The sequence below is a fragment of the Myotis lucifugus genome, unplaced genomic scaffold (genome assembly GCF_000147115.1).
Source record: "Myotis lucifugus unplaced genomic scaffold, Myoluc2.0 scaffold_234, whole genome shotgun sequence".
NCBI lineage: Eukaryota > Metazoa > Chordata > Mammalia > Chiroptera > Vespertilionidae > Myotis > Myotis lucifugus.
This window is the reverse complement of record NW_005871282.1, coordinates 241,664-247,663: the sequence shown is the minus strand read 5'-3', so window position 1 is coordinate 247,663 and position 6,000 is coordinate 241,664. Positions and strand designations below refer to the sequence as shown.

The following is a 6,000-nucleotide window of genomic DNA, read 5'->3' as shown; positions in this document are numbered from 1 at the left end:
GGGCAGGGCCAATGGGGAGGTTATGGTTTTTACCCTTTCACACACAGAACAGGGCCCGTGGGGGCGGGGGGTTGGTGCGCTGCACCCTGTCCACGCACAGAACCGCAGGGCAATCAGGGGATTGGGGAGCTCCCCCCCCTATCAGGCACAGAGCAGGGCTGATCAGGGGGTTTGGGCGCTGCCCCCTGTCATGCTGATCCCGGTGCCCGGAGCCTCCGCTGCTCCGCTGATCCCAGTGCGGGGAGCCTCGCTGCTCTGCTGATCCCGGTGCCGGGAGGCATATTACCCTTTTACTATATAGGATAGAGGCCTGGTGCACAGGTGGGGGCCGGCTGGTTTGCCCTGAAGGGTGTCCTGGATCAGGGTTGGGGTCCCCCCTGGGGTGCCTGGCCAGGCTGGCTGAGGGGCTGAGGGCTGTTTTCCCGCTGGCAGTTGACTATAAGCTCCCAACCGCTCCTTGTTTTCTTTTTTTTTTTTTAATTCTGGGCCAGCTTTAGCTCTGAGGCCTCGCTGCTGAAAACATGGATACAATGTTGCGGTCCGGGGCTGACTGAAAGCCGGTTTTGTTTAGCTTCTTATTTGCAACATAGTAATAGTTGCTTAGAGTTGCAGTTGAGACTCCGGCAAGTGAGGCGGGGAACGTTGGAGTCTGTAGTCCCTGGAGGAAGCAAGCCTCCCTCCTCACTTCAGTGCATGGCTGCCGGCCGCCATCTTGGCTGACAGTTAATTTGCATAAGGATACGCTGATTAGCCAATGGGAAGGGTAGCGGTCGTACGCCAATTACCATGTTTCTCTTTTATTAGTGTAGATTTGCTTAATATGCTGAGCTGTTGGTGTGAGACCTGAATCTGAAGACTTTTTTTTTCCCCCCTGGCTTTGGGTTATGTTCTTTGATATTTTTTCTGTGTTTTTTGTTGTTGTTTTTTTTTAATGAAAGCTCCCTATTGTTGATTAGGACCTCTTATTTTTCTTTCGTTTTTGTTTTTTTTTTTCAAGTTTTTCATCTTCCTTTTTTTCTGTAAGTTTTTGGAGATCTCTCTGATTCTTTTACCCTATCTACTGAATTTTTTTCTTATTCTGAAAGTGCTATGTTTAATTTCTAAGAGCATTTTAAAGTTGTGTTGCTTCTTAGTAACTTATTCTTATTTTATGGATACAAAATCTTGAATCTTTCTGAAGATTATAACTTTTTGTCTTTTAATTATTTGTTCCTTAAATAATCTTTTTTCTTAGGAGGTCAATTTCATTTTGCTTATCAGGTTCTTTTTTTCCAAGCCTCTCATTCTTTCGCTCTCTTTTCCCCTGAATAGCAAGTCTAATTGGGAACTTGGTGTTTGTGGCTGTCAGGCTCCACTTCGGTGTTAAGTTATGAAGATCCTGATCCTGTTCCTGGAGTCTGGGGGGATCACAGTCCATTAGGGGTTGGGGCTTCCTATGCACCATGCTCACTGCCTTGGGAAATTCAGTTTATCTCCCTCCATCCCTTCCTCCTCCTCCTCCCCCTCCTCCTTCTCCTCCTTCTCCTCCTTCTCCTCCTCCTCCTCCTCCTCCTCCTCCTCCTCCGCCCCCCCCTTTCTTAGCACTAAATTAAATTGTAATTGGTTTATGGGAGATTGTCCTTATTCATTTCCTTTAAGAAGAGCTCTTTTGTTGTTCTTGTGTGTCTGCTGACTAAGCCTGAAGGTTCTCTGTTCTACTGGACAGTTGGCTTCTGGGTTCTGCTCTTCCCTCTTTTCATAATTTGTGGGAATCTCTTTTCTACTCCTGGTTCCCCTCTTATTCTCTTTGCAGTGCTGAGTTTTTAATTATTATTGTTTTAGTAGAGTCTTGGATGGGAACTTGTGCTCACTTAATGCCTTAAGAGTTCTCTCTGCCCCAGAAAGGAGTCAGGCCAGCCTTAGTGGCCAGCTGCAGTGCCTGGAGAATGGCCATGATCTGACACGGATCTTGTTTTTCAGAACTCACTTGGTTTCAGCACACCCAAATGCCACCTGAGACTGGGCATGGTGGCTGACTTGGGATGGTCAGGGTATTGTCTAAATTCCCGTAGGTTCCTGGGGCTTCATGGGACTTTATTGCCTACACTGGTAACTCGGGAAGCGTGTGACAGGAGGTCCTTGCTTGATGCCTGTGGTATTGTGCTCTAGAAATTCTAACTGCCATAGGCTGGTCTGAAGACCAGCGGCATTGGCATCACCTGGGAGCTAATTGTTAGAAACGAAGAATCAGTCCTCATTCCAGACACACTGAATCAGAGTCTGAATTTGAACAAGGTCTCCAGGTGCGCACTGAAGTATGAAAAGTGCTGACATAGACCTTGACCAGGTATGGTTCTGTGTGTTGATGGGACTGTCTCATGAGCCAGTTCTGCAGTTGGGAGTTTTTTCCTCTGATGTATATCGAGATGTGTTGCCAGATCCATGCTTGCCTATTGATTTTTAAAAAAATCTTTTCTTGACATAGAATTTCCTAAGGGCTGTTGGTAATCTATGAGAGATACCAAAACTTTTGATGCACCTTCATGTGGGTATGTTGGCATTGAGGCATGGGAGAATTCGGAAAACGTGTTGCTGAGTGGCTCCAGTCCCACGGGCTATCAGAATAATAAACTTTTTGAGTGTGTCTCTGGTGAGAGTAATCTAAGTACCATCTTCTGTCGAGACCGGTATTCTCTTACGTTGCTAGCAGCCACCCATCACCCTTGCATGCTTTCTGGGGCTTGTAAGGAGAGTTGTTTTATATCAGAGTTTCTTCAACACCTTCGCATTTCTGGCCAAAGGCAATCTTAAGTTTGTTTGCCAACTACTAGTAGTTGCCCCCTCACTGCATTTTTGTCCTCATCACATACCTTTACGTTGTGAAACTTGGTCATCAATGCCCCTCCCTGGACTTGGCTGGTAGATGGCCACTGGGAGCCTGGGGTGTAGAGTATCTTTATGTATCTCTTCCCTGAATGTTAAAGGTCGGTTTTCTTTGCACAGGAGCTCCACTTGGGAAGAATCTCGAATTATCGGCGGTGGCCCCAGTTACACCACTGCTGTGGGACCATTGGTTAGGTGTTTCCCTGTGTGGTTTTCTTGGCTTCATGGAGCTCCTCCAGTTCTGTTTTGGGGTTTTTTGACATCTGTCTTCTAGTTGATATTATTTTTAGAATTCAGAATTTATTCATTTTTCTATTCTCTTCTAAACTTAATTTATAGCTATTAGTTTTGATTTCTTTATCTTCTGGGTTATTATAGAATGGATTTTTTTTTCGTTACTCTTTTAAAAGCATGATTCACATAGTAACGTCAAAGTCCTTTTCATATTGCTTTATCATTTCTACTTTCCTGAGAGAATATTCTCATTCCCTGCTGTTTTAGGTGCTTTGAAATTTTAATTTGCAAAATCACCTTGAATGCACATTTGTCATTTTTGTTGTTTAGATTTTTCCCCTCTTTCCCTTTCTCTCCCTCCTCATACTTTGGCAGATACTATCCCCCTCCCAGCCCCATTCAGAATGAGGTGTTATAATTAGTCGTTACTGCCTTTCATCCTGCCGCGATTTTAGGGACCCTTTTCCTAGCGGATTGGGCTCAGCCTTGTTTTTGGTTTGGAGTTGTGTGTGCTCTTTCTGTGACCCTTGCAAACAGCCACACGCAGTCTTTTAAAGCATTTTGGGGGGCTGGGTTGGAGGGAGGATATCACAGCCACCCATTTAAGTTGGAAAGACTGGTTTCAATTCCATGTTTTTATGGGCGTGTTCTCTCTCCTTATTTCCATACAGAATTTAATTTCCAGCTAACATAGCTGGTTTCTGATCCTAGAGCACATAGGGCTCTTGACTTCAGCCATTACGCCCTGTTATGTTTTTCACACATAACATCTTTATGCTTGTCATTTTAAAAAATGGTTAGGTCTTTTGAAATTATTGTAAAAACTAATTTTATCTCTCTGTGTCATCTATTTATAGTTGGGATGAGGGAGCAGGAAATTTCTACATGACTTATCCCATTATCCTGACCAAAGAAAGTACTTAAAGTATTACTTTAGGAACATAACTCCATGGTGTTCTAGAAGTTTACTGAAATGGGAGAAGGACAAATGTTAGGAAACCAGTTACTGTTATTTCAACAGAATTGGGGTGGAAGAGAAGAGATGGGTTTGACAGATTGGGTAGGTAGCAGGGCTCTTTATCTAATGTTTTATTTTGTTGCACTGATTTGGTCTCGTATAGACATTATTTTTCCATGAACTAGCTTCATTTTCACTTTTTATAGTATTTTATAAAACTTTGCTGTTTGATTTTACTCTTTCCATATAACTTAAATGTAGTTTGTTCTTAAGATTATCCTAAGCCATTTTTAAAAGCTCAGTATTTTGGAAGTAATAGTGATTATTCAGTGGCTGATCAAGATGGTATGAAAGGAAAACACTAGCAGTATTAACAATTTCTTCTTCATTTGAGTCTTCATAATTACCTATCTGGGGCAGACTTTTTTTTAATCCACAAGCTTAGTAAGTCTTTTAGAGACTAAATAGGCTGTCCCTGATGCTCAGCAGGTGCTTTAAGAAGGGTCTCATGTTACCTGTTTAATTATACAACCATTGCTAAGTGCTGTGAAGTTTTACAGTTAATTAAGTAGTATCATTTTGTAATGGATTATCCAGCTTTACTAATTTACTTTTTAAGATTGGCACAATTTGGCACTGTGACAATAATGCACTTAGCGTTCTAAAATTGGTAATGTGTCTTCCTTAAACATTTATTTCCAAGGGCAGCAGTAGCCATAGACATAGGTGGCGGCCTACAGGCTATGTTGTTAAGGAGCCTCATGGTTTCTGGGTAACTGAAAATAGCAACCCCACAGATTCTCTGACTTTTCTAAACCTAAACTGAAGCTTTACTATTATTTAACAGGTTAATAACACATTTGGTTCTGCTTGTTTCAGGTAGATTATAGGCCTGTATTTTAAATAACTTGACCAAGATGACAGCTAGTAGTGGAGCTGGAATTTAAATCATGTCAGTCTGGCTGTAAACTGTATTCTTAAAGATTATATTATCTTTAAAGGTAAAAGTGGGAGCATTGTCCTTGCCTCCTGTTCCCTCAGTGTCTCTCTTCTCAGTGGTAATTGTTTCTAGGATCTTTCTTCATTTTCTTCCTTCTCTTTATATTTGTGAAATAGAGAAAGAATGCATAAAAATAATGAATAAATCATTGGTTTGTTTGTAAAAGAGTTCTCTAAATGAAAAATAAGATAAAATACAACACTGTAATCAATGTCAAAGGGCAAGATATTTTTTAAACTTTATTTTTACTGTTGACACTATTATAGGTGGCCCTATTCCCCCCCCCCCCTCGCCCCCGCCTTGCCCAACTTCACCAAGCCCATCTAGCCCATAGGACAGGGCTGGGCAAACTTTTTGACTCGAGGGCCACAATGGGTTCTTAAACTGGACCGGAGGGCCGGAACAAAAGCATGGATGGAGTGTTTGTGTGAACTAATATAAATTCAAAGTAAACATCATTACATAAAAGGGTACGGTCTTTTTTTTTTTTTAGTTTTATTCATTTCAAACGGGCCGGATCCGGCCCGCGGGGCCGTAGTTTGCCCACGGCTGCCATAGGAGGTAGCTAAACACTTCATCCAAGTCCCAGACAATAGCCTTCAAGAGTCAAACACTTTGAATGTCCCAGTTTTGAGCCTCCCTTCCTCCCCTCCCCCCAGAAAAAAGAGGGCCCCTTAAAGTCACTGCTAGGTGTAGCCAGCGACCCTCTAGGACCAAGTACGGCAGTGTGTCCTTGCCCACAGTCGGAGGCAGAAGTTGGAGTCTGGACCCTGCACTCCCCAGGCTGGTGCTGTAACAATGGGAGTGCTCTTCCCTGGGAAGGTGGTCCGGCTCTCCCAGACAGACCGCATTCCCACCCATTTTCACCACCAGATGCTGTGGGGCCCTCTTCCTGATGTTGCTGTTGGTGGAGATCTGCCACCACACTCCTCGGAGAGGGCGTTTT

At 43.2% G+C, this 6,000-nt stretch overlaps 1 protein-coding gene across 17 annotated transcripts in view; it reads left to right on the top strand.

The window, feature by feature from the left end:
• PMS1 (PMS1 homolog 1, mismatch repair system component) overlaps positions 1–6,000 on the top strand; it is a 63,043-nt gene that overhangs the window by 35,246 nt on the left and 21,797 nt on the right. The window lies entirely within an intron of this gene.